This window comes from Schistocerca cancellata, chromosome 6 (genome assembly GCF_023864275.1).
Source record: "Schistocerca cancellata isolate TAMUIC-IGC-003103 chromosome 6, iqSchCanc2.1, whole genome shotgun sequence".
NCBI lineage: Eukaryota > Metazoa > Arthropoda > Insecta > Orthoptera > Acrididae > Schistocerca > Schistocerca cancellata.
In genome coordinates this window covers 68,336,164-68,363,567 of record NC_064631.1, presented here as the reverse complement: position 1 = coordinate 68,363,567, position 27,404 = coordinate 68,336,164, and the positions used below count along the sequence as shown (strand labels likewise).

Below are 27,404 nucleotides of genomic sequence, written 5' to 3'. Positions count from 1 at the left end.
GTGAACCGTATGTGCAGTTGACGGACTTTGAGCGAGGGCGTATAGTGGGCATGCGGGAGGCCGGGTGGACGTACCGCCGAATTGCTCAACACGTGGGGCGTGAGGTGTCCACAGTACATCGATGTTGTCGCCAGTGGGCGGCGGAAGGTGCACGTGCCCGTCGACCTGGGACAGGACCGCAGCGACGCACGGATGCACGCCAAGACCGTAGGATCCTACGCAGTGCCGTAGGGGACCGCACCGCCACTTCCCAGCAAATTAGGGACACTGTTGCTCCTGGGGTATCGGCGAGGACCATTCGCAACCGTCTCCATGAAGCTGGGCTACGGTCCCGCACACCGTTAGGCCGTCTTCCGCTCACGCCCCAACATCGTGCAGCCCGCCTCCAGTGGTGTCGCGACAGGCGTGAATGGAGGGACGAATGGAGACGTGTCGTCTTCCGCGATGAGAGTCGCTTCTGCCTTGGTGCCAATGATGGTCGTATGCGTGTTTGGCGCCGTGCAGGTGAGCGCCACAATCAGGACTGCATACGACCGAGGCACACAGGGCCAACCCCCTCATCATGGTGTGGGGAGCGGTCTCCTACACTGGCCGTACACCACTGGTGATCGTCGAGGGGACACTGAATAGTGCACGGTACATCCAAACCGTCATCGAACCCATCGTTCTACCATTCCTAGACCGGCAAGGGAACTTGCTGTTCCAACAGGACAATGCACGTCCGCATGTATCCCGTGCCACCCAACGTGCTCTAGAAGGTGTAAGTCAACTACCCTGGCCAGCAAGATCTCCGGATCTGTCCCCCATTGAGCATGTTTGGGACAGGATGAAGCGTCGTCTCACGCGGTCTGCACGTCCAGCACGAACGCTGGTCCAACTGAGGCGCCAGGTGGAAATGGCATGGCAAGCCGTTCCACAGGACTACATCCAGCATCTCTACGATCGTCTCCATGGGAGAATAGCAGCCTGCATTGCTGCGAAAGGTGGATACACTGTACTAGTGCCGACATTGTGCATGCTCTGTTGCCTGTGTCTATGTGCCTGTGGTTCTGTCAGTGTGATCATGTGATGTATCTGACCCCAGGAATGTGTTAATAAAGTTTCCTCTTCCTGGGACAATGAATTCACGGTGTTCTTATTTCTATTTCCAGGAGTGTAGATTCTGTGACGAATACAAGGAGTGCTCTAACAGTTTTCATTTTCCGCAAGAGACATGACATTCATGTCCTGCAACACAGCCTCTAGAAGTAACTGTGGCCTGGATTAGACACGCAAGAGAGTCCGCAGATGTGACGTATCCAGATGCAACCGCTCATTAGCCATTAGGTCTCGCAGAGCTGCCCAGTTGCGAGTAATGGATAGGTACGTGTCACCAGCTGTTTCAGATACCAGCAGACATTCTCTATGGAATTGAAACCAGTCACGGTTCTGTAGGATGCCTGACTGTTCGTACGTACAGCCATTTTAACACGGCTGTTGTCATCTTGGAAAACAAAAGCGTCCACAGAACGCCCATCACGGAGGTATAGAAGAATGCGCTACACTTGTTTAGTGGGACTGTTCCTACTTCATTTTCGCCGTAACATGAAAGAGTTGATCCAAGTCACGCTACGAGAAACACCGTGGAGACACTAAACTAGCGCCTCCTGTCTGAACTGAAGCACCCGATCACTGCTGGTTAAACGCCTCAACTGGCGGACGAACCACTCGCCCTCTTGTATTTGAAATGGGAGAAAATCTCGACTCTCCCCACACCGCAAGCCTTCGTCTGCTACTGCCCACTGCCTGCCTTGTTGGGCTCACTGAAGACCCGTCCACATGCGCAGTACGTCGTCTACACACGGGGTTCAATACTGTATTTCAGAACTTAGGGCCTTTTCAAGAACGTCTGTTACTACTTATTCACAAACATTTCAGATAATAAGGGGCTCGGAGAAAACCCCACTGCAAACCCTTCTAACTGAGTGTACAGGGACTGCCTAAACAGGAAATAATTTTGATTTTGTCTCAGTTGACAATGTTGTATACTGGCTCAAATGGCTCTGAGCACTATGGGACTCAACTTCTGAGGTCATTAGTCCCCTAGAACTTAGAACTAGTTAAACCTAACTAACCTAAGGACATCACACACATCCATGCCCGAGGCAGGATTCGAACCTGCGACCGTAGCGGTCTCGCGGTTCCAGACTGCAGCGCCTAGAACCGCACGGCTACTGCGGCCGGCAATGTTGTATACTCTGTCTTCACTGGATGTGTTCTGGTTTTATATGTTCTGTTAACATTTCTATAGCCTAGCCTAGCCTGTCTGCTGACATCAAATGAGACTAATTTAGCACTTGGTGAAACAGGTACATCCTCTAATTTTTTCAATAATGTAAACGAATTAGGTATTCTAAATATTGATTTAAATTGCACTCTGTGGTGCTATCTATACCATAAAACAAATCAAATCTTAAAACGAGTGAAGAATAATTAAATAAACTGCATACAGTAATGGTTAAAGTTCTATCCTGACTGATGAAGTACTTGGTAGAAATAAAGAAACAGAGGATAACAGGACTTCTTTATTCTCCTGACAAGGCTCTAAATCACTGACAACAAATGGGCCCCTAGCTATGTGCTGTGACGTCACAGGTAGATGCTGGCAAAGCAAAATGCAGGAATACTGCTGCCCGCATTCTGTTCAACAGTAAAAACAAGATTCTAGATTCAGAACAGAGAAGAATTTGTATGTTTAGTGCTATTTATGTGGCAAATTATATGTAGGTCAGTCAGGTAGGGTTATAAGTGCACGACTGACTGAACATAAAAGGAGTTGGGAGATTACCAAAGAAAGATTTCACCTTTGCTGAACACATTCTGAAGGAATGTCATTCTTGTGATACCAAAAGTGATGTCCTCAGTAGAGGAACTAAAAGCAGTAAACTAACATGGTTGGAAATTCTGACAGTCCAATCAACACCATTGACAGAGTCCTGACTTAATTCATAATGATCAAAAACAGTTCCATTATTTATCCTTACTAAAGTACTAGCAGCCACTTAACATTTTCCTCGGCGTAAGGTAATGTGCGTGATGTACACAGAGTAATTGGTGCCCACCAACATTCCACTGACTCCTTCCCCTCCTCTGCCCCTTTTTTGCTGATCACCACATTCACCAGTTACTTTGTTCATAACACAGAGTAGTCAATTCCAGTACTCTGTTGAGAAGCGTTTTTGGCCTGTACATGCTCATATTTTTAAGTTCAGAGTGTAAATTCTTGGAAGATTTATCTGTTCATATCTTGTTTGTGAGTTTCATTACGTTTGTGTATTTGACAGGTCGTCGTAACAGATCAGGTAACTTTCTACAGCTATAAACTGTCGCTGTTTTTGTGTGGACTCTCTGTTTAGTCTTAAGTTATCTGAGGCTGGTCTACAAAAAGCCGGTTCACAACGAACTGTAAAATAAATATTAATGTAGAGCATCAGTACTGTGTATTTCAGCATTTGACCTATGAGAGGTGTAAGAAGGATCGAGAAACCACAGGTGGGTGACAAGGTGCTGGACGTCCAAGCCTCTACGTCTACATGTACGTGATTACTCTGCTATTCACAATAAAATGCCTGGCAGACGGTTCAATGAACCACCTTCATGCTGTTTCTCTACTCTCGAACGGCACGCGGGAAAAACGAGCACTTAAATTTTTGCGTGCGAGCCCTGATTTCCCTTATTTTATCGTGATGATCATTTCTCCCTATGTAGGTGGGTGAAAAACAGAATGTTTTCGCAATCGGAGGAGAAAATTGGTGATTGAAATTTCATGAGAAGAACGCCTTTGTTTTAATGATTGCCACTCCAATTCACGTACCATGTCAGTAACACTATCTCCCCTATTTCGCGATAATACAGAACGAGCTGCCCTTTTTTGTACTTTTTCGATGTCATCCGTCAGTCCCACCTGATGCGGATCCCACACCGCACAGCTATACTCCAGAATAGGGCGGACAAGCGTGGTATAAGCAGTCTCTTTAGTAGACCTGTTGCACCTTTAAAGTGTTCTGCCAACGAATCGCAATCTTTGCTTTGCTCTACCCACAATATTATCTGTGTGATCGTTCCAATTTAGGTTATTTATAACTGTAATCCCTAAGTATTTAGTTGAATTTACAGACCTCAGATTCGTGTGACTTATCGCTTAATCGACATTTAGCTGATTTCTCATGTGAATAAATTCACACTTTTCTTTATTCAGGGTCAATTGCCACTTTTCGCGCCATACAGATATCTTATCTAAATCATTTTGCAAGTCGTTTTGATCATCTGAAGACTACACAAGACGTTAAATGACAGCATCTTCTGCAAACAATCTAAGAGGGCTACTCAGATTGTCTCCTATGACGTTAATATACACTCCTGGAAATTGAAATAAGAACACCGTGAATTCATTGTCCCAGGAAGGGGAAACTCTATTGACACATTCCTGGGGTCAGATACATCACATGATCACACTGACAGAACCACAGGCACATAGACACAGGCAACAGAGCATGCACAATGACGGCACTAGTACAGTGTATATCCACTTTTCGCAGCAATGCAGGCTTCTATTCTCCCGTGGAGACGATCGTAGAGATGCTGGATGTAGTCCTGTGGAACGGCTTGCCATGCCATTTCCACCTGGCGCCTCAGTTGGACCAGCGTTCGTACTGGACGTGCAGACCGCGTGAGACGACGCTTCATCCAGTCCCAAACATGCTCAATGGGCGACAGATCCGGAGATCTTGCTGGCCAGGGTAGTTGACTTACACCTTCTAGAGCACGTTGGGTGGCACGGGATACATGCGGACGTGCATTGTCCTGTTGGAACAGCAAGTTCCCTTGCCGGTCTAGGAATGGTAGAACGATGGGTTCGATGACGGTTTGGATGTACCGTGCACTATCCAGTGTCCTCTCGACGATCACCAGTGGTGTACGGCCAGTGTAGGAGATCGCTCCCCACACCATGATGCCGGGTGTTGGCCCTGTGTGCCTCGGTCGTATGCAGTCCTGATTGTGGCGCTCACCTGCACGGCGCCAAACACGCATACGACCATCATTGGCACCAAGGCAGAAGCGACTCTCATCGCTGAAGACGACACGTCTCCATTCGTCCCTCCATTCACGCCTGTCGCGACACCACTGGAGGCGGGCTGCTCGATGTTGGGGCGTGAGCGGAAGACGGCCTAACGGTGTGCGGGACCGTAGCCCAGCTTCATGGAGACGGTTGCGAATGGTCCTCGCCGATACCCCAGGAGCAACAGTGTCCCTAATTTGCTGGGAAGTGGCGGTGCGGTCCCCTACGGCACTGCGTAGGATCCTACGGTCTTGGCGTGCATCCGTGCGTCGCTGCGGTCCGGTCCCAGGTCGACGGGCACGTGCACCTTCCGCCGACCACTGGCGACAACATCGATGTACTGTGGAGACCTCACGCCCCACGTGTCAAGCAATTCGGCGGTACGTCCACCCGGCCTCCCGCATGCCCACTATACGCCCTCGCTCAAAGTCCGTCAACTGCACATACGGTTCACGTCCACGCTGTCGCGGCATGCTACCAGTGTTAAAGACTGCGATGGAGCTCCGTATGCCACGGCAAACTGGCTGACACTGACGGCGGCGGTGCACAAATGCTGCGCAGCTAGCGCCATTCGACGGCCAACACCGCGGTTCCTGGTGTGTCCGCTGTGCCGTGCGTGTGATCATTGCTTGTACAGCCCTCTCGCAGTGTCCGGAGCAAGTATGGTAGGTCTGACACACCGGTGTCAATGTGTTCTTTTTTCCATTTCCAGGAGTGTAGGTCAGGAACAATAGAGGGCCTGTAACACTTCCTTGGGGAACGCCGGATACTAGTTCTGTTACCTTAGAACGTCAAGGCCGGAGGCTTGCCTGCTCTGTAAAAGAGGACTGGAGGCGATCCGAGGTAGATCTGACGACGCAATTCGATGCTCGTGCAAGCACACGTATTTCAGAGGACAGTGGTCAGCGCACGTTGTTGAACATTGGCTCTGGAGCAGACGACCCCTACATGTTGCCATATTTACTGAATTCCTTTGTCTGTTAGGAATGCAGATGGCGTGGAGTAATCGAGAATGTACTTTTGATCAATCAAGACGTGTCTCCTGGTCGGGTCATTCACGCTTTTAGTTTCACCGGACGGTCATGTCAGAATAGGCGCTAATACAGGCGAACGGCTGCTCCCTGCTCGTAACTTGCACCACGCCCATACGCGAGCTGGTGCGGGAGTATTACCCTACAGTAAAAACAAAAGAAAGAAAAGAGGGAGAGAGATAGGGTAGACGTGGAAAGATGTGACGTAAATGTGTAGACAAACAAATGATTACAGGTTTAAAATTCTGTCCAACTGCCGCGTTCTTGAAAATCACGAGATGATTGAAGGGCCCTGCTCATAATGCTCCTGTTGTATTCCCCAACAGTTTATTGAACGTAACTTCTTCTACAATACAACAGCTGGCTGTACAATAGATGTAGACGTCCGTCGATCTAGCCGGAGATGTGGTTCCTCTCGGTCGGCTGGTACTGCGATCGGCGGTGCAGTACAGCGGCTTCGGTGATATCTTCTCGGAGACTCTGCTGTAGCGGTTGCCATTAGCAGCGGACGAAAGACTGGTCTGCCTTTGACCGGCCGGGCCTATATAGTGAGCTGAAGCCAATAGAAACCCGGCGTAGGAATCCGTGGCCGGATATGTCGCGGCGACCTCTGCAAGGAAAGGTTCCTATTAATCGACTGGAATCTTCGGCGTGTTTACCTGATGTCTTCGCCTGTTTGCCTGTTGGTTTGTTTCCCCCATAGCGTGGCTGTTATGCGGTGCTGCCTGCCATTTATGGGAACCCGATGGCAGACAATACAGCTCCAAACGCCCTCAACTGGGGGAGATCTGGCGGTCTTGGTGACCGAGGTAGAGGTTTGGAAAGCACGAAGACAAACAGTAGAAACTCCCTCCGTGTGCGGACGAGCTTGATCCTGGTGAAACGGAGGTCCAGGAAGGCTTGCTATGTAGGGCAACATAACGGACGTACAATATCGTCGACATACCGATGTGCTGTAAATGGCAGTCAAGTTGGTATCCCGCCAGTGTGTGGGACGCCTCCAGACCGCCTTCGCTGGTCATTGGAGCTCAATACGAAGCGGGAATCATCACGGAAGACAATTCCACTCCAGTTAATGAGATTTCAGCCCGAATAAGGGTCTGGAGATTCTCCGAACAGCGGTGGGATACCAACCTGAGTGTTCACCGCCATACAGCCCGACAACCAGGAGTGATGGATGGTCTTGAGTGCAATTTTTTATTTTTTTTTTTTTTTTTTTTAGCTGGACCCCTTTCGTTGTCTTCCGCGGCGCCTTTACATCGCAGCGCTACGTCGACGTATCTTACACCTAGTTTTGTTGTCCTTTATGGTAAGCCCTCTTCGAGTTATATTTCAGCAGTCTATGCCCACCTTCATACGCCGAGAGTTTTTACTGCTTATCTTCGTGCTTTCCTAAACCCTACCTTGGACACCAAAATCGCTGGATTTCTCCCCAATTAAGGACGTTTGGAGTGTTATGGGCAGGACTCTCCTATCAGTTCGATACTTTAACGATATAATGTGCCAATTGAACAGGCTTTGGCACGATATTCCTCAAGAGGACAACCAACAGCTCTATCAATCTATCGAATAACTGCTTGCATAAGAACCAGCGGTGGACCATCACGCTACTGGCTTGCTTAATTTGTGAAGCTCTTTCTTTTAAATGAATCATCCAGTTTTTCTGAAATTGTAATCATTTGGTTTTCTGTACATGTACGTCTCATCTACCGATGTCCGTTCCACTCAGATAATTCCTTCATGTTGTGTCTTTCTTTCCTTTCTTTTGGGTCAGAATGTTGACGGCGGACATTCACCTGGCTTTTTATAGGATCTGTGGTAGTAATCGAAGGCATCATGACAGTTGTGGACTACGAGAACATTATTGTTGGATCACATACAACCCTTAAAATTTGATCTTTTGCGTAATGGCGGTGGTATCTTCCAGGAGGGTAAGTGTCGCTGTCAGAATGACAGTCATGCTTCAGTGAGTTGAGGAGCATGACAGTCAACTCACGTTGATACCTTCTCTGATCAAAGGCCATCGTTTACGAGGGTTAAGTGACTTGTGTGTGGACATCTGCTGACATATACCTCTGTGAGCCGTGGTGAAAACTGCTGTTTTGGAGAGCGCGCAGCAGCGCGTAGTGTGAAGCAGTCGCCCGCCGTTTCTGGCGGTGGCGCCGCTGTGGCAATCGCACGCATCTTTGGTGTCTCCCTCTGGTGGGAAAGGGGAAAAGGTTGCCTGTTCACGTGCATTTAAGGGGCGCCATGAGCTCGCCAGTCGGTCAGTCTGGGTCAGTCTCTCGTCCCCAGCTTGCTCGTCTGTCTCTCGTCCGCATTTGTTAGGCAGTTAGTGTCTGTCTGTCGTTCGGAGCTGCCTCTGTCATGTTTGTCGGATGCGGTGTGTCAACGAATTTATTGCTTGAAGTGTAACGGCCTAATTCCTGGAATATGGTTTTATCTTCCCTATCATCTTGAGAGGAGGTATATGTGTGCTGTAGAGCATGTTTGGCCATCCTTGTATAATTTTATGTAAGACTGAATTTCATGGGCTTTTATTTAAATGGTCATTTTAGTATATAAAATTGCCACCCTTCCACTGTAAGACTTTTCTTACAAGTTAAAATCAAGTTGCACTTTCGGTGGCAAGTTAATCTTTTAATTTTAGTGTTTTGTACCATTTCCATCCATCCTACGGGGTGCATAGTTTGTATGGTTGTGTGAATTGTTAAAACTTAAAAGTGTTGCAGATTTGCACCAGTGTAGTCTTTCAGAGTCTGTTGTGAGCGGTCGTAACTACGGCCGTGTCAAAAGGGAGCGCCAAGGTTCTCTACCCGAAAGCTCATACACTCAAAAAATTATTTCTTTCTGCCTCTGAATAAATTATAACTTGATATTTAGAGGGTGCTTTCTGCTTATAATTTTAAATCTCTTTCTAAAAAAAAAAAGCTTTTAGGAATAAAATTCCCATTTGTTAAAAGCAATTTCATTTTGATTTCATCAACTACTCCCTGGCAACTACTTCCACGCTCACATAGTGTGATTAAATGTGTTAATGTTCTTGATGAATCGCTAGTAAATAAAGTAAATTCTTAAGAAAAGGTTTTGAACGTAAATTCACGGTTCACTCTGGAAAACTAATCGATAGCAAACTGAATAGCTGCAGAAACCTATCCTGATAGAGTAACCATCACACTACTAAGCAGATGGTGATACTGTTTTGTCTCATCAGTCTATATATAAAGAAAAGCAACTGACCCAGGAGAGAACCGTGTGGAACAGTCTCATAACATGGGGATCAGATTCAGATATGTTCTTGGCTTGTTGAAGTTCGAGAACGTTTTGCTTCCTACTTCCCAGATATGAAGTGAACCAGTCGGTTTTCATAATAATACAATGTACCAACTGATAGAAAAGTATTACATAGTCAATAGAATTGAAAGCTTTTATCAAGTCAAAGATACAGTGATACGCGAAAACGTTATGACAACTGCCCACAGCAACATTGGATGCTGCCTGCTGGCGTTGTCGACAGGTGACGAGGTAACAAAAGTATGTAAGCGGAGCAGACACCGATGGAGGATCTCCCTGGCGACGATATGGGTTGAGAAAGGGAAAAGCAGCTTAGATAAGTGACTCTGACAAAGGGTGGATTATGATTACGCAAAGTCTTTGAACGAGTATCTCGAAAACGGCGAATCTGTTGGAATATTCACGTGCTACAGTCGTGAGCATCTACGGAAAAATGTTGGACAATGAAACCGCCACTAGATGCTAAATGGTTGGACGCCCACGACCCTTCACAGGAGGTGGCGTTCGGAGGCTTGTCTCCTCTGTAAAGTAGCATAGATGGTGATCTGTGGCAACTTTGCCAAAATAGCACACTGAAAGAGCACACCTTTCACCGTACACTGTTGAACATGGTACTCCGAATCAGATCACCGCTACATGGGTCCATCGAGATTCGACCGTCGATCAATGGGAGTGTGTCGGCTCTTCGGGTGAACCACAGTTTGGCTCTACTATGTCGATGGTCGTCTCCACAACCGCCATCCTCGAGATGAACGACGGTACGAACCGTGCAGCACGAAACGGACGGAGGCTGGTGATAGCAGTGTTATCATACAATGAAGACTTTCACGACCGGATGATTCAGTTGCTGACTCAGCACAACCAGGAGCACCTCCAAAGACGTCCAACGTAGCCTTGGACGAAACGTCATGGATTGAAGAGTTCCATGGACCACGGCCATTCAACCATGAAGAATTCTCAGCAGCAGTATTATTCTATGAGGACTTCTTCTACTCTTGGATGAGACCTCTGGTCGCAACTGAAGACACCCTGACAGCAGCGAACCAACTTCGTGCTCAATCTTCCCCGACGACGATGTCGCCTTTTAGAGGTATAATTATCTGCGTCTCAGAGCCAGCACTGTGCTACGCTGGTTTTACGGGCATTATATGCAACTCACGTTGATGTCTTTGCGAACAGATTCGCCTGATGCAAATACTATGGCACCCATCTAGGTCGCTATGGGGCGCCATCACCGTGTACGCAAAGCAGCGGTCCGTTACGTGAATTACAGGACCTATGGGTAGATATCCAATGCCACATACCTCCACAAACATACCAACGACTGTCGAATCTGTTACACGCAGTATCAGCGATGTGATTCGTTCCGAGGACGCAAAAACAGGCTAACAATCAGTTGGCCATAGTGTTTTGACTCATCAGTGTAATGCCACTTGCCTTAGCTCCACTAGTGCCTCACAACAGAATAATGAATTGATGAGTGATATATTTCAACTAACGTTCAGTCTTGATCACAACACGTATGTCTCAATAACATAGTGACCGGTTTCAGTTATATTTATATAACCATATTCAGACCCATGGCTTCCTTGGAGGATGGTTATACACTCCTGGAAATGGAAAAAAGAACACATTGACACCGGTGTGTCAGACCCACCATACTTGCTCCGGACACTGCGAGAGGGCTGTACAAGCAATGAGCACACGCACGGCACAGCGGACACACCAGGAACCGCGGTGTTGGCCGTCGAATGGCGCTAGCTGCGCAGCATTTGTGCACCGCCGCCGTCAATGTCAGCCAGTTCGCCGTGGCATACGGAGCTCCATCGCAGTCTTTAACACTGGTAGCAAGCCGTGACAGCGTGGACGTGAACCGTATGTGCAGTTGACGGACTTTGAGCGAGGGCGTATAGTGGGCATGCGGGAGGCCGGGTGGACGTACCGCCGAATTGCTCAACACGTGGGGCGTGAGGTCTCCACAGTACATCGATGTTGTCGCCAGTGGTCGGCGGAAGGTGCACGTGCCCGTCGACCTGGGACCGGACCGCAGCGACGCACGGATGCACGCCAAGACCGTAGGATCCTACGCAGTGCCGTAGGGGACCGCACCGCCACTTCCCAGCAAATTAGGGACACTGTTGCTCCTGGGGTATCGGCGAGGACCATTCGCAACCGTCTCCATGAAGCTGGGCTACGGTCCCGCACACCGTTAGGCCGTCTTCCGCTCACGCCCAACATCGTGCAGCCCGCCTCCAGTCGTGTCGCGACAGGCGTGAATGGAGGGACGAATGGAGACGTGTCGTCTTCAGCGATGAGAGTCGCTTCTGCCTTGGTGCCAATGATGGTCGTATGCGTGTTTGGCGCCGTGCAGGTGAGCGCCACAATCAGGCCTGCATACGACCGAGGCACACAGGGCCAACACCCGGCATCATGGTGTGGGGAGCGATCTCCTACACTGGCCGTACACCACTGGTGATCGTCGAGGAAACACTGAATAGTGCACGGTACATCCAAACCGTCATCGAACCCATCGTTCTACCATTCCTAGACCGGCAAGGGAACTTGCTGTTCCAACAGGACAATGCACGTCCGCATGTATCCCGTGCCACCCAACGTGCTCTAGAAGGTGTAAGTCAACTACCCTGGCCAGCAAGATCTCCGGATCTGTCCCCCATTGAGCATGTTTGGGACTGGATGAAGCGTCGTCTCACGCGGTCTGCACGTCCAGCACGAACGCTGGTCCAACTGAGGCGCCAGGTGGAAATGGCATGGCAAGCCGTTCCACAGGACTACATCCAGCATCTCTACAATCGTCTCCATGGGAGAATAGCAGCCTGCATTGCTGCGAAAGGTGGATATACACTGTACTAGTGCCGACATTGTGCATGCTCTGTTGCCTGTGTCTATGTGCCTGTGGTTCTGTCAGTGTGATCATGTGATGTATCTGACCCCAGGAATGTGTCAATAAAGTTGCCCCTTCCTGGGACAATGAATTCATGGTGTTGTTATTTCAATTTCCAGGATTGTATATAACCATATTCAGACCCATGGCTTCCTTGGAGGATGGTTATATAATTATAACCGAAACCGGTCAGCTATGTTATTGAGACATAAGTGTTGTGATCAAGACAGGACTTTACTCAAAATATAATACTCTATTGATCACTGTTTCCAAAAATGTTTACCAAAATTGATTAGTGATACGTAGAGGCACACTAGGTCGGTTACACAATGTGTTACACATTTAGTTAGCAGGAGGGCTCTGCAGCAGATCGTGATTAGCAATCTATAGTTCAATTCTTTTATCTTGGCGGTTCGCGCATGCCCGCCCAGATGCGGGAGATTGCTGCGTTGCCAGTTGTACGCGCCAAGAGAAGCAGCGCCATAGTATAGTTGGCAAACTTACATTTAGGAGGGAGCGCGCAGTTTATGAAGTAAAGCCACCACGGCCGCATTAACCCTTTCGCTGCTACAGAGACGTGCTCCCTGCATTCCGCGATGTGTGCGATTTTGTCGTCATTGCACTGCTCGCCTGTGCAGACGCATAGTGTTTCGACTGCTTTGACACACTTTATCATTCGATTTCACAAAAACTATTTGGCCCAAAAATTTGATTTTTACACATCTTCTTGACTCATAAAATGACTTAACTTTGTTTCGATGTTCAACGCAGTTATTGTGCAGCATTAGATGTAGTAAACCACTGCACGAAATTTTCAAGTTTGCAGAGGTAAACGTCCATAGTGTATACTTTCCGTATGGTCGATTTTAGTTGCCACTAGAAATTTCAAAAAATTACATTCAAACAAATAAAATTCATGAAGTAAGACACTTCGATATTGTTTTTAAATAAAGAAAATATTAATCACCTATCAAGGTTTGAACTCAGAAACTGTCAGTCAGCAGCCATACACTTTAACCATTACGCTAACGCAGCTCGTTCTTCATTGTTTCTCCCAGAGAACTTTAAAATATCACGCAAAATACCGACAAACACTGTTGGCATGGTTATGAATTAATCACGTTTCGTCGAAGTAGAATAGGAAATAAACAATTACCGCTGTTCTTTATTGCGAAAAAGCGGTTAGTTAGAATAATAGAAACACATTTCCTTGCTATCGCCTGAATTAGAGGGCTTATTGCTTGTTTGGTTTAATTAATTAATAGAATATGAAGCAATTATTATAAGGAATGATTTTTCCAAACTTTCTATGAAAGAAAGTCTGCTATCAAGGCAGTGCTTTTGTTCAATTACTTTATTTATGACTGAACGATTCTAAAACGGAAGACACTCGTCCCTGCTCTGCACTGCAGTCGAGTTCTGGCAACGTCGTTCTCTGTTCATTGGCTGACTGTGTTTTGTGACGTCAGATGCGCAGAACGAACCTAAACTCGGCCGCCGTCATAAATGACGCGCACTTTAGAAGTCGAGACTCCCCGAGGCTCCCTACCAGCAAAGGGAACCCTGCTGGAGAGAGAGAGAGAGAGAGAGAGAGAGAGAGACAAACAGACAGATAGCCAGACAGAGGGAGAGAGACAGAGAGAGAGAACAAGAGGGAGAGAGAGAGAGAGAGGAAGAGAGAGAGAGAGAGAGAGAGAGAGAAGAAAAAAAGAGAGGATGTGGGCAGGGAGGAGGAGAGAGGGTTGTGCCGATGCCCCGCGAGTGGTGGAGACAGGCGGCGGGCCAAGACGGAGCACTTAGCGCACGAAGTCGCGTGGGAGGTGAGTTGGGGATTTGGCCGGCTGATGCGCAGCTGCTTAAAATTTCCTGCCGGCAGGCGGCGCGTCACTTAAAAGTTGTTTGCCCTGGGATCGCGCGCCGCCGCCGCGCTCCAATTTCGCGCGCGTCCGCCACCCTGACATTGGCAGCGCCGCGCATGCGCAGTGGGGCTCCGCGCCTCGCCTCGGGCCGCCCGCCGTAATCCATTTGATTACGCGCAGCTTTTGTGCGGCGCCGCTGAATAAGATGTACCGCGCGTCGCTGCAGCGGCACAACTTTGGCACGCTCTTTCCGTTTCGAGTCACGCCGCCTCCGGAACAATTACTCGCACTTCCCCTGCGACTCTTCGGGCCGCGGAGCCGTACCCCGCCTGTGCGTTGGCCTGTTTCGTTTCGGGCGAAATGAACAGCAAGAACTGCCTACCATTTTCGTTTCGGAAACAAGTGGCAGGCAAAACTTTTGGCTCTGATAAATTGTGCTAAGAACAATAGAATTGTACCAAGGAGGTAAGAGGGGTGGGGGAGTCGACGGACTGGGATGTGATTCGCATTAGTTACATTTAAGGGCGGACAGTTGGAGGAAATGTAGTACAGTATCTTAGAGGACAACACCCAAAAATAATGGACCACTGTGTCACTAAATATCCTAATTCTACCAATTTGTGTGATACTTGTAGATCATACATGTAACGTCCGAATAAAAGAGGATATGCTTTTTATAAGGACACTAGATAAAATGGAGCCGCTTCCCATCGTCTTCTTTATTCCATTTATTCACTAAATTGATAAAAAAGCAACCAAGAATCCCATTTGTACAGCATCTAAATTAAGGAAAGTATACTGGAAATTCTATTGGTTGTTTTGCTTTCGGATGCACAGATATTGCGCTTGTCCTAGACGCGAGGAAGCTGCGTTCAGTTGTCTGTGCGACTAACGCAATTCTTTTAAATTCCTTGATACTTGGATGCCTGCCTTGTGTCATCGACGGTCATACTGTACGCTAATTTTATCGGAAATTTTATCCTTTTAAACCAGAAGTTACTTGAAATTAATGTAACTCGCATTATCAATACTGATTTGCCTTTTTAGTTTCCGGATAATATTTCCGCTTCCATGATGTTGTTTCGTAGCTTCTTTGTGTTAGCGTACAAGGAACACTAAGTGAATGGTCCAATTGCTCTGAGCACTATGGGACTTAACATCTGAGGTCATCACTCCCCTAGGACTTAGAACTAGTTACACTTAACTAACCTAAGTATACCACACACATCCATACCTGAGGCAGGATTCGAACCGGCGGCCGTAGCGGTCCCGCGGTTCCAGACTGAAGCGCCTAGAACCGCTCGGCCACCCCGGCCGGCGAACACTAAGTGAATTTATTTCTTTGAGCAGAGAACTGTCATTGAGTTTCTTTCTGCGGAAGACCTGTTTGCAGAATGCCAATGGACACCTGCAGCGAACAAAAGCACTACATCTACACCTACATCCATACTCCGCAAGCCACCTGACGGTGTGTGGCGGAGGGTACCCTGAGTACCTCTATCGGTTCTCCCTTCTATTCCAGTCTCGTATTGTTCGTGGAGAGAAGGATTGTTGGTATGCTTCTGTGTGGGTTCTAATCTCTCTGATTTTATGCTCATGGTCTCTTCGCGAGATATACGTAGGAGGGAGCAATATATTGCTTGATTCTTCGGTGAAGGTATGTTCTCGAAACTTTAACAAAAGCCCGTACCGAGCTACTGAGCGTCTCTCCTGCAGAGTCTTGCACTGGAGTTTATCTATCATCTCCGTAACGCTTTCGCGATTACTAAATGATCCTGTAACGAAGCGCGCTGCTCTCCGTTGTATCTTCTCTATCTCTTCTATCAACCCTATCTGGTACGGATCCCGCACTGCTGAGCAGTATTCAAGCAGTGGGCGAACAAGCGTACTGTACCCTACTTCCTTTGCTTTCGGATTGCATTTCCTTAGGATTCTTCCAATGAATCTCAGTCTGGCATCTGCTTTACCGACGATCAACTTCATATGATCATTCCATTTTAAATCACTCCTAATGCGTACTCCCAGATAATTTATGGAATTAACTGCTTCCAGTTGCTGACCTGCTATTTTGTAGCAAAATGATAAGGGATCTATCTTTCTATGTATTCGCAGCACATTACACTTGTCTATATTGAAATTTAATTGCCATTCCCTGCACCATGCGTCAATTTGCTACAGATCCTCCTGCATTTCAGTACAATTTTCCATTGTTACAACCTCTCGATACACCACAGCATCAGCTGCAAAAAGCCTCAGTGAACTTCCGATGTTATCCACCAGGTCATTTACGTATATTGTGATTAGCAACGGTCCTATGACACTCCCCTGCGGCACACCTGAAATCACTCTTACTTCGGAAGACTTCTCTCCATCGAGAATGACATGCTGCGTTCTGTTATCTAGGAACACCTCAATTCAATCACACAAATGGTCTGATAGTCCATATGCTCTTACTTTGTTCATTAAACGACTGTGGGGAACTGTATCGAACGCCTTGCGGAAGTCAAGAAACGCGGCATCTACGTGTCTATGGCCCTCTGAGTCTCGAGGACGAATAGCGCGAGCTGGGTTTCATATGACCGTCTTTTTCGAAACCCATGCTGATTCCTACAGAGTAGGTTTCTAGTCTCCAGAAAAGTCATTATACTCGAACCCAATACGTGTTCCAAAATTCTACAACTGATCGACGTTAGAGATATAGGTCTATAGTTCTGCACATCTGTTTGACGTCCCTTCTTGAAAACGGGGATGACCTGTTCCCTTTTCCAATCCTTTGGAACGCTACGCTCTTCTAGAGACCTACGGTACACCGCTGCAAGAAGGGGGGCAAGTTCTTTCGCGTACTCTGTGTAAAATCGAACTGGTATCCCATCAGGTCCAGCGGCCTTTCCTCCTTTGAGCGATTGTAATTGTTTCTCTATCCCTCTGTCGTCTATTTCGATATCTACCATTTTGTCATCTGTGCAACAATCTAGAGATGGAACTACAGTGCAGTCTTCCTCTGTGAAAAAGCTTTGGAAAAAGACATTTAGTATTTCGGCCTTTAGTCTGTCATCCTCTGTTTTAGTACCATTTTGGTCACAGAGTGTCTGGACATTTTGTTTTGATCCACCTACCGCTTTGACGTAAGACAAAAATTTCTTAGGATTTTCTGCCAAGACGGTACATAGAACATTACTTTCGAATTCATTGAACGCCTCTCGCATAGCCCTCCTCACACTACATTTCGCTTCGCGTAATTTTTGTTTGTCTGCAAGGCTTTGGCTATGTTTATGTTTGCTGTGATGTTCCCTTTGCTTCCGCAGCAGTTTTCTAACTCGGTTGTTGTACCACGGTGGCTCTTTTCCACCTCTTACGATCTTGCTTGGCACATACTCATCTAACGCATATTGTACGATGGTTTTGAACTTTGTCCACTGATCCTCAACACTATCTGTACTTGAGACAAAACTTTTGTGTTGAGCCGTCAGGTACTCTGAAATCTGCTTTTTGTCACCTCTGCTAAACAGAAAAATGTTCCTTCCTTTATTTAATGTTTCTATTTACGGCTGAAATCATCTCTCTATGATCGCTGATTCCCTGTTCTGCGTTAACTTTTTCAAATACACTCCTGGAAATTGAAATAAGAACACCGTGAATTCATTGTCCCAGGAAGGGGAAACTTTATTGACACATTCCTGGGGTCAGATACATCACATGATCACACTGACAGAACCACAGGCACATAGACACAGGCAACAGAGCATGCACAATGTCGGCACTAGTACAGTGTATATCCACCTTCCGCAGCAATGCAGGCTGCTATTCTCCCATGGAGACGATCGTAGAGATGCTGGATGTAGTCCTGTGGAATGGCTTGCCATGCCATTTCCACCTGGCGCCTCAGTTGGACCAGCGTTCCTGCTGGACGTGCAGACCGCGTGAGACGACGCTTCATCCAGTCCCAAACATGCTCAATGGGGGACAGATCCGGAGATCTTGCTGGCCAGGGTAGTTGACTTACACCTTCTAGAGCACGTTGGGTGGCACGGGATACATGCGGACGTGCATTGTCCTGTTGGAACAGCAAGTTCCCTTGCCGGTCTAGGAATGGTAGAACGATGGGTTCGATGACGGTTTGGATGTACCGTGCACTATTCAGTGTCCCCTCGACGATCACCAGTGGTGTACGGCCAGTGTAGGAGATCGCTCCCCACACCATGATGCCGGGTGTTGGCCCTGTGTGCCTCGGTCGTATGCAGTCCTGATTGTGGCGCTCACCTGCACGGCGCCAAACACGCATACGACCATCATTGGCACCAAGGCAGAAGCGACTCTCATCGCTGAAGACGACACGTCTCCATTCGTCCCTCCATTCACGCCTGTCGCGACACCACTGGAGGCGGGCTGCACGATGTTGGGGCGTGAGCGGAAGACGGCCTAACGGTGTGCGGGACCGTAGCCCAGCTTCATGGAGACGGTTGCGAATGGTCCTCGCCGATACCCCAGGAGCAACAGTGTCCCTAATTTGCTGGGAAGTGGCGGTGCGGTCCCCTACGGCACTGCGTAGGATCCTACGGTCTTGGCGTGCATCCGTGCGACGCTGCGGTCCGGTCCCAGGTCGACGGGCACGTGCACCTTCCGCCGACCACTGGCGACAACATCGATGTACTGTGGAGACCTCACGCCCCACGTGTTGAGCAATTCGGCGGTACGTCCACCCGGCCTTCCGCATGCCCACTATACGCCCTCGCTCAAAGTCCGTCAACTGCACATACGGTTCACGTCCACGCTGTCGCGGCATGCTACCAGTGTTATAGACTGCGATGGATCTCCGTATGCCACGGCAAACTGGCTGAAACTGACGGCGGCGGTGCACAAATGCTGCGCAGCTAGCGCCATTCGACGGCCAACACCGCGGTTCCTGGTGTGTCCGCTGTGCCGTGCGTGTGATCATTGCTTGTACAGCCCTCTCGCAGTGTCCGGAGCAAGTATGGTGGGTCTGACACACCGGTGTCAATGTGTTCTTTTTTCCATTTCCTGGAGTGTAGTGCGGGTCTGTTTGTCACCAGAAGGTCTAATATGCTACCGCCACGAGTCGGTTCCCTGTTTAACTGCTCAAGGTAGTTTTCAGATAAAGCACTTAAAAAAAATTCACTGGATTCTTTGTCCCTGCCACCCGTTATGAACGTTTGAGTCTCCCAGTCTATATCCGGCAAATTAAAATCTCCACCCAGAACTATAACACGGTGGGGAAATCCACTCGAAATATTTTCCAAATTATCCTTCAGGTGCTCATCCACAACAGCTGCTGAGCCAGGGGGCCTATAGAGACATCCAATTACCATGTCTGAGCCTGCTTTCACCGTGACCTTCACCCAAATCATTTCACATTTCGTATTTCCGTCAATTTCCTTCGATACTGTTGCACTTCTTATCGCTATAAACACGCCTCCCCCTTCACTGTCCAGCCTGTCTCTGCGGTATACATTTCAATCTGGGTTTAGGATTTCATTACTGTTTGCGTCTGGTTTCAGCAAACTTTCTGTCCCTAGTACTATATGGGCGTTGTGACCGTTTATTAATGAGAGCAGTTCTGGGACCTTTCTATAGACGCTCTTGCAGTTTACTATTAGCACATTAATATTGTTATTCCCTGTTGCATTTTGCCTACTCCTACCTTGCCGCGTTTCAGGAGGCGTCTTGTCGGGCGTAGGGAGGGAATTCTCTAACCTAAAAATCCCCCATGTGCACTTTACACGTACTCCGCTACCCTTGTAGCCGTCTCCTGCGTGTAGTGAACGCCTGACCTATTCAGGAGGACCCCACATTTTTTCACCCGGTAGCGGAGGCTTCCACTCGGCTCCAAACCAGAGGACCGCGATTGGTTCTGGGAACGATACTACAAATAGTTAGCTCTGATTCCACCCCACGAGCGAGGCTTTCCGCCTTCACCAACTCTGCCAACCGCCTATACGAACTGCGGATGACCTCTGAACCCAGACGGCAGGAGTCATTGGTGCCGACATGAGCAACAATTTGCAGTCGGGTGCACACAGTGCTCTCTATCGCCGCCGGCAGGGGTTCCTCCACATCTCGGATGAGACCTCCCAGCAAGCAGAGTGAACAATGGCCTTCTTCCCCGACCTTTCCGCTATTTCCCTAAGGGGCTCCATCACCCGCCTAACATTGGAGCCCCCAATAACTAATAAACCCCTCCCCCCGTGTGCCTCCTCGGACCTTGCTGAAGTAGAGGCCACATATCCACTCACAGGCATAGCGGGCGATGCCACACGGCCAGCCCCTACATTGACCCTCCGCCTCGTGCGCCGCGAACGCCGCTGAACCCGCCACTCCCCTTGGGGAGAGGGTGGCCCAACCGCGCCCGGTACCCGCGAAGATGTCTCGACAGCAGGGACAGTGGGTGAAGCATGTAACACCTGAGGTGTTCCGCTACCCTTGTAGCCGCTTCCGGCGTGTAGTGCACTCTGAGTCGTTGGGCGAGGCCTCTGCCACCATTGCAACAGGGTCGTGCGAACATGTCCTATTTTCTGCCTACCGGCCGGGCGAACACAGTTGTGACTCCTGCAACGTGTTCGTCACCATAAAAACGCAAAATAGCTTCTCCTTCTGCACGACAAGGCGAAGGCTCACACGAATTTGCACACCCGGGTGTAGCTCATAAAGCTCCGTTGGACTGTTTATCCTCATCCATCCTAGAACCCTGACCTCGCACCTTCCGAATTCCACCTGTTTGGCCCAATGAAGGGGAAGCAATACACAGATGATAGTGAGCTTACCGATGCAGAAAGAAGCAAGACGTTGCCTCCGACGTCGGCCAGTAGAGCGCTAACATTCGGGAATACAGGTCCTCACACTAAGGTGGCGGAGGTTATGTTGAAAAACAGAGTTTTGTAGTCAAAAGAGTGGAAAATAATATACTGTACTGTAATCCTGAATAAAAGCAACCTGCGTTCAAAAACAAAGCGTTGCAGGAAGAATGCAAATAGGTCGTTAGTCAGACGTATCCTGTTGGAACGTTTTCGTTTTCGTCGCGTTTCATTATTATGTCAATGTATTAAAATTTTTCACCTGGCTCACTAATTTGTTTGTTTAGCTGTGAAGTTTTTGGCTGCTTCGCTCACACAAGTCTTTGTTTGCAAAATTTCTCCCTATCATCGGATGCCATTTCTCATGAGTTCTTGCTCTGACGACAGTACATTGCATAACTCATTTTTTTTTAACACGACGGTTTTCTCCTGAGTGCGTATCAGTGCGATACGTGCCGCTCCCCGGCTGTATTTCAGCACACTCTCCCTCCATAACTCAGTGGTCGGCACGGCCGACTGTCATTCGAATGATGTGGGCTCGAGTCAAGCCACGCAGCCATGAATTTTCCTTGGGTGGCCTGTATCGGAGTACATGGTACCGGCCCTAAGTGACGAAAACTGGAAAAGGCCGGAAGGGCGGTGTGGCGATCCCACGCTCCTCCATACCACACCCAGTGACGGCACTGGCAGGGGACGACACGGCTGTCGGTCGGTACCGATGGGTGTGCCAAAGCCAGTGGACGCAGTGTACTTTTGCGTTCGAGAATATTCTAGAAACTTCAAAGTAAATTTCGTTAATATTCGATAACATTCGTATAAGCTTGAGAGTATTATACAAAAGGATCTAAAACACGCTGGCGTTGATTTTGATATGTGTTATAATACTTCTCTTTTGAAAACATCCATATGAATATGTGAAACCATAACACATAATACAGTCTGCAAACACACTCAGTGTAATAACACTGTTGCTGTCGCCGCTGTTCGAAGTTTTGTACTGAATAATTCTCATTCACAGAAATATTCTGAGTCCAGCATGACAATCAAAATCTGTTGTCGACATAAAAGTTTTCTGGGTTTGGTACCGCGTCATAATGTGAAAACTACTGCTGCTATAGAAAAACCAACGGCGTCTAAACCCAGAAGAAGGCCGCTGCAATCGTGGCCGAAACGTTGGTTTTTCTATAGCAGCAGTAGTTTTCACATTATGACGCGGTACCAATCCCAGATAACTTTTATGTCGACTGACTCTGGCCGCGGAAGCCTACGCAATTATATAAAATCTGTTGTATTTCAATCTGAACTTTAGTATCTGTTCTGACTAGCGACACCAACTCGCTCCTGGGTGTGAACTACGCTGAGACAAGAATGAGATTTCCACTCTGCAGCGGAGTGTGCGCTGATATGAAACTTCCTGGCAGATTAAAACTGTGTACCGGACGGAGAGTCGAACTCGGGACCTTTGGAAGGGCACTTGCCCGCGAAAGGCAAAGGTCCAGACTTCGAGTCTCGGTCCGGCGCACAGTTTTAATCTGCCAGGAAGTTTCATATCAGCGGACACTCCGCTGCAGAGTGAAAATCTTATTCTGGAAACGTCCCGCAGGCTGTGGCTAAGCCATGTCTCCGCAATATCCTTTCTTTCAGGAGTGCTAGTTCTGCAAGGTTCGCAGGAGAGCTTCTGTAAAGTTTGGAAGGTAGGAGACGAGGTACTGGCAGAAGTAAAGCTGTGAGGACGGGGCGTGAGTCGTGCCTGGGTAGCTCAGTTGGTAGAGCACTTGCCCGCGAAAGGCAAGGGTCCCGAGTTCGAGTCTCGGCCCGGCACACAGTATTAATCTGCCAAGAAGTTTAATACGTTGAGACTGTTACTAGAGTTGGCGAGCGGCGCCGCGCTTTGACGTAAGTAGACTTGCAGCAGTGGCGCCTTGCGGAACTTCTTAAGGACGTGTCTTCGTCGACCTCTCTCGTTCGTGCTTGTAAGTGGCAGCGACCGTCTTTGGCCTGTGGTTCTGTCGTGAAGCACTAACTTCACCATATGACATCACTTTTCGCACCACACTACGCACGAGAAGCTGTCCCACCGACTTCTCTGATGTTCACTTCCATATGGGCAAAAAGCTCAAAGCATCAATTTTTTTTTTTTTTTTTGTGCTCCGTGGTGCTCAGTTAAGTGTGTGATTACACCCATCTAAGGCACTTAGTGCATACAACATGTTTAAAGAGGATACCACTCCAATTAACAGGCAGACTGTGAAATTTGTGTTATAGCGTTTGATCTGCAACAGACTTTGCCTACTCTCGTGCGAACTGCAGAGACCCCATTTCATTTTAGAAACAGTGATGTATAATTTCGGTATTCATAGATGCCCAACCAAGGCCTCCAACATGTTTTTCTGGAGTGAGAATGTAGCATCCCAAAGAAGTGACGGAATAGCATTCTCTTTACTGAAAGTAGTGAAGTAAATTGCAGTTGGAAAAAAGAAGTAGATAATGCATTCAGACACACGCCCTGGACAAAATGATTCGAATGGCTCTGAGCACTATCTGAGGTCATCAGTCACCTAGAATTTACAACTACTTAAACCTAACTAACCTAAGGACTTCACACACATCCATGCCCGAGGCTGGATTCGAACCTGAAGCGCCTAGAACCGCTCGTCCGCAAAGGCCGGCCCTGGACAAAATCAAAACATCACTGTTTCTTCTTTTCATTAGTTTACTCTGGACAGTTTAAGGAGATAACTCACAAAATTTAATTCCCTGCCACACCTTTCTGCCACAGGACGCTGACTTTGGTCCAGAGGGAGATTGTTACAGATTTCTCACTGACAGTCGGTTTCAAGTTACGGAAACCAACGTTGGTTAAGTCGCTTGTATGAAGAGGTTTTCAAGTACCGGTACCAATGACAAACCTTCTGCACCACCAACTTTATAAGGCGCCGTATTTCAATGTGTTACCTAATCGTCAGGATATACTGGCATTACAAAAACGTTTACCATAAGTGTATACAGATATTTAAGTTTTTATACATGATTGCGGTGGCCATCCTGTGGAGAAAGGGAACGACAACCTAGCAAAAGGCGACGTCACTGTGTATACTGGTTCGCTGAAAATATTTATAAAACAATAATTCACTTTATTTCTGTGCGTGGCATTCTTCCCTTGATGCGCTGAGGTATCGTCATTAACGTGGCTCGTATGGACTTCTTCATAATTTTTCACAAACCCACAAGGGTAACTTTGAAACACGATAACACAAGAGAAATTAGCAGCGCAGAAAACAAGATGGCCGTCAAAACAAAGCTAGTTTCGGTTTCACTGTCGATATGTCGATTCTGGTGTTGTCAATAGCAATGTCTTTTGCATGTCTTGCTATGGTACCACTCATGCTGGTTGGCGCAATACACTATATGACCAAAAGCATAAGGACACATGGCTGAAAATGACTTACGAGTTCGTGGCGCCCTCCATCGGTAATGCCGGAATTCAGTACGGTGTTGGCCCACCCTTAGCCTTGATGGTAGCTTCCACTCTCGCAGGCATACGGTCAATAAGGTGCTGGAAAGTTTCTTGGGGAATGGTAGCCCATTCTTCACAGAGTGCTGCACTGAGGAGAGGCATCGATGTCGGTCAGTGAGGCATGGCACGAAGTCGGCGTTGCATAACATCTTATCTATAGGATGCAGGTCATGACGCTGTGCAGGCCAGTCCATGACAGGGCTGTTATTGTCGTGTAACCACTCCGCCATAGGCAGTGCATTATGAACAGGTGCTCCATCGTGTTGAAAGATGCTATCGCCATCCCAGAATTACACTTCAATACTGGGAAGCAAGAAGGTGCTTAAAACATCAATGTAGGCCTGTGCTGTGACACTGCCACGCAAAACAACAAGGGGTGCAAGCCCCCTCCATGAGAAACATGACTACAACGTAACACCACTGCCTCCTAAATTTTACTGTTGGCACTACACACGCTGGCAGATGACGTTCATTGGGTATTCGCCACACCCACACCCTGCCATCGGGTCGCCACATTGTGCACCGTGATTCGTCACTCCACACAACGTTTTTCCACTGTTCAATCACCCAGTGTACACGCTCAATACACCAAGCGAGACGTCGTTTGGCATTTACCGGCGTGATGTGTGGCTTATGAGCAGCCGCTTGACCATGAAATCAAAGTTTTCTCACCACCCGCCTAGCTGTCATAGAACTTGCAGTGGATCCTGATGCAGTTTGGAATTCTTTGTGATGGCCTGGACAGATGTCTGCCTATTACACATTACGACCCTCTTCAACTGTCGCAGTCTCTGTCAGTCCACAGACGAGGTCGGCCTGCACGCTTTTGTGCTGTACGTGCCCCCTTGTCAAAGTATTTACTAGTTTAGATCAATTTAAAATAAGCTAATTCATATACACATATATTTACAGAATTCTAGTTACAGGCAATTGTCAGATTTACTCCTGGTATACAATACATTTCTTACAAATAACTTATTAAATAATGTAATGCCACACTGTTCACTCATATCTCACTATCAATCAGTGCACACACTATACACACATTGTTTCATAACACTTCAATTACCACACACACGCACACACACACACACACACACACACACACACACACACACACACACACTGGTGATCTCTGGGCCATTTTCCGTACCGCAGCTTCCTATTTGGTATCCTGAAAAACTGAGTCAGCATCCCTCCATAATGAGTGAGATGTTGAGCTCTGAAAGAGGGTGTTGGTATTGTGCTATATGTAGCCTGGTGGTAAGTATTTCTAGAAAGGAATCAAGGAGGGAAAAAGCAAAGTGAAGATGTTACGTGGAATGTTGGATGTTTTATAATCATTATAATTATTTATTTGTATAACATTTTCTTATTTAAGTAATCCTTCAATGTATAAAATGTTTTACGTAACAGGAAAGTTTCAGCTGCATTTTTAAATAAGTATATTTTTGCAATTTCTTCAATCTCTTTTGGCAATTTCTTGTACACTTTTATTCCCTGGTAGAAAATGTTGTTTTGAGTTTTAAGTTAATTTTTCTTGGTAAATGTAAGTTGAGTCTATTTCTTGTTGCATGGTCATGGACAGAGCTGTTTGTGCAGTAATTATCAGTGTTATTTTTTATGTGTACAACTGACTGGTGAATGTATTCACATGGAGCAGTTAAAATCCCTAGTGTTTTGAACAGATCTTTACAATGAGCTCGACTAGTATTATTGGTTATTATTTTTATGGCTTTTTTCTGTAGTTTGAAAATTGTGTTCATATTTTGTGCCTTTGTTTCACAAAAAAGAATACAATAGCTAAGAATTGAGTGTACATATGAATAATATGTAACTAAAAGGCTCTGGATTCTAAGGGCATAACATGCTGATGACATTCTAAGGGCATAACATGCTGATGACATTCTGTTTGCAAGTACCTTTGTGTGTTCACACCACTCAACTGAGAATCAATATTCATTCATATAAATTTTGCATTTGTTACACAGTCTACAGAGGTGCCATCTACATTTAATTTAGCATGGTCATTTTTTCCTCTTCAAACTAAAATTCATGGCCTTAGTTTTCTTTATATCCAGTGTCACTTTATTGGTTATTGACCAATAATAAACTTCCTTGAGAATTTCATTTGCTTTCTCAGAAATGAATTCTCTTGTTTTCTCAGTGACTATAATATTGCTGTCATCAGCGAAGAGGATTTTTTCACAATTAGTAACACTAGCGGGATAGTCATTGACGTATATCAGGAACAGTAATGGTCCTAATATGCTTCCTTGTGGAAACCCTATAATAATGTGTTTTGATTCTCATAAGTGTTTTACTAAATGTTTAGATCTATTTTAAGCATGTGTTATCTCTACTCTTTGTACCCTATCTGTTAGGTATGATCGAAACCAGCCATTAACTGCCCCTCTTATTCCTAATGCCTCTAATTTATTTAACAGAATCTTTTGGTTGACTGTGTCAAACGCCTTCGAAAAATCCAAAAATATGCCTGTGACACACTCATCTTTATCAAGAGCATCAAGTACAACTTTTGTGAATTCTACTATGGCTGACTCAGTATTTTTGCTACTTCAGAAACCAAACCTTAAAAGATTGTATTTATTCAGGTAATTCATTAATCTCTCTTTCATAATTGTTTCTATTATTTTTGACAATGCTGACAGCAGGAAAATGGGCCAGTAATTCTCTATTTCTGCTGCATTACCTTTCTTAAGCAAAGGTACAACTCTTGCCTATTTTAACTGCTCTAAATGTCCCTGATGTGAAGGATTCATTTATTATATTTGTTATGGGGCCTTGTATAGTCCCTACGCATTGTTTCAGTACACACAGTGGTACTTCATCTAAGCCTATTGACCTTTTATTTGAACAGTTTTATTTTCATT

General features: G+C 47.0%; 1 non-coding gene across 1 annotated transcript; it reads left to right on the top strand.

Annotated features, from left to right (window-relative positions):
* The first annotated feature begins 22,741 nt into the window (after nucleotides 1–22,741).
* On the top strand, nucleotides 22,742–22,816 carry Trnas-cga (transfer RNA serine (anticodon CGA)). The gene has a single exon. It is a non-coding gene; the product is annotated as a tRNA-Ser (tRNA).
* Nucleotides 22,817–27,404: the final 4,588 nt, after the last annotated feature.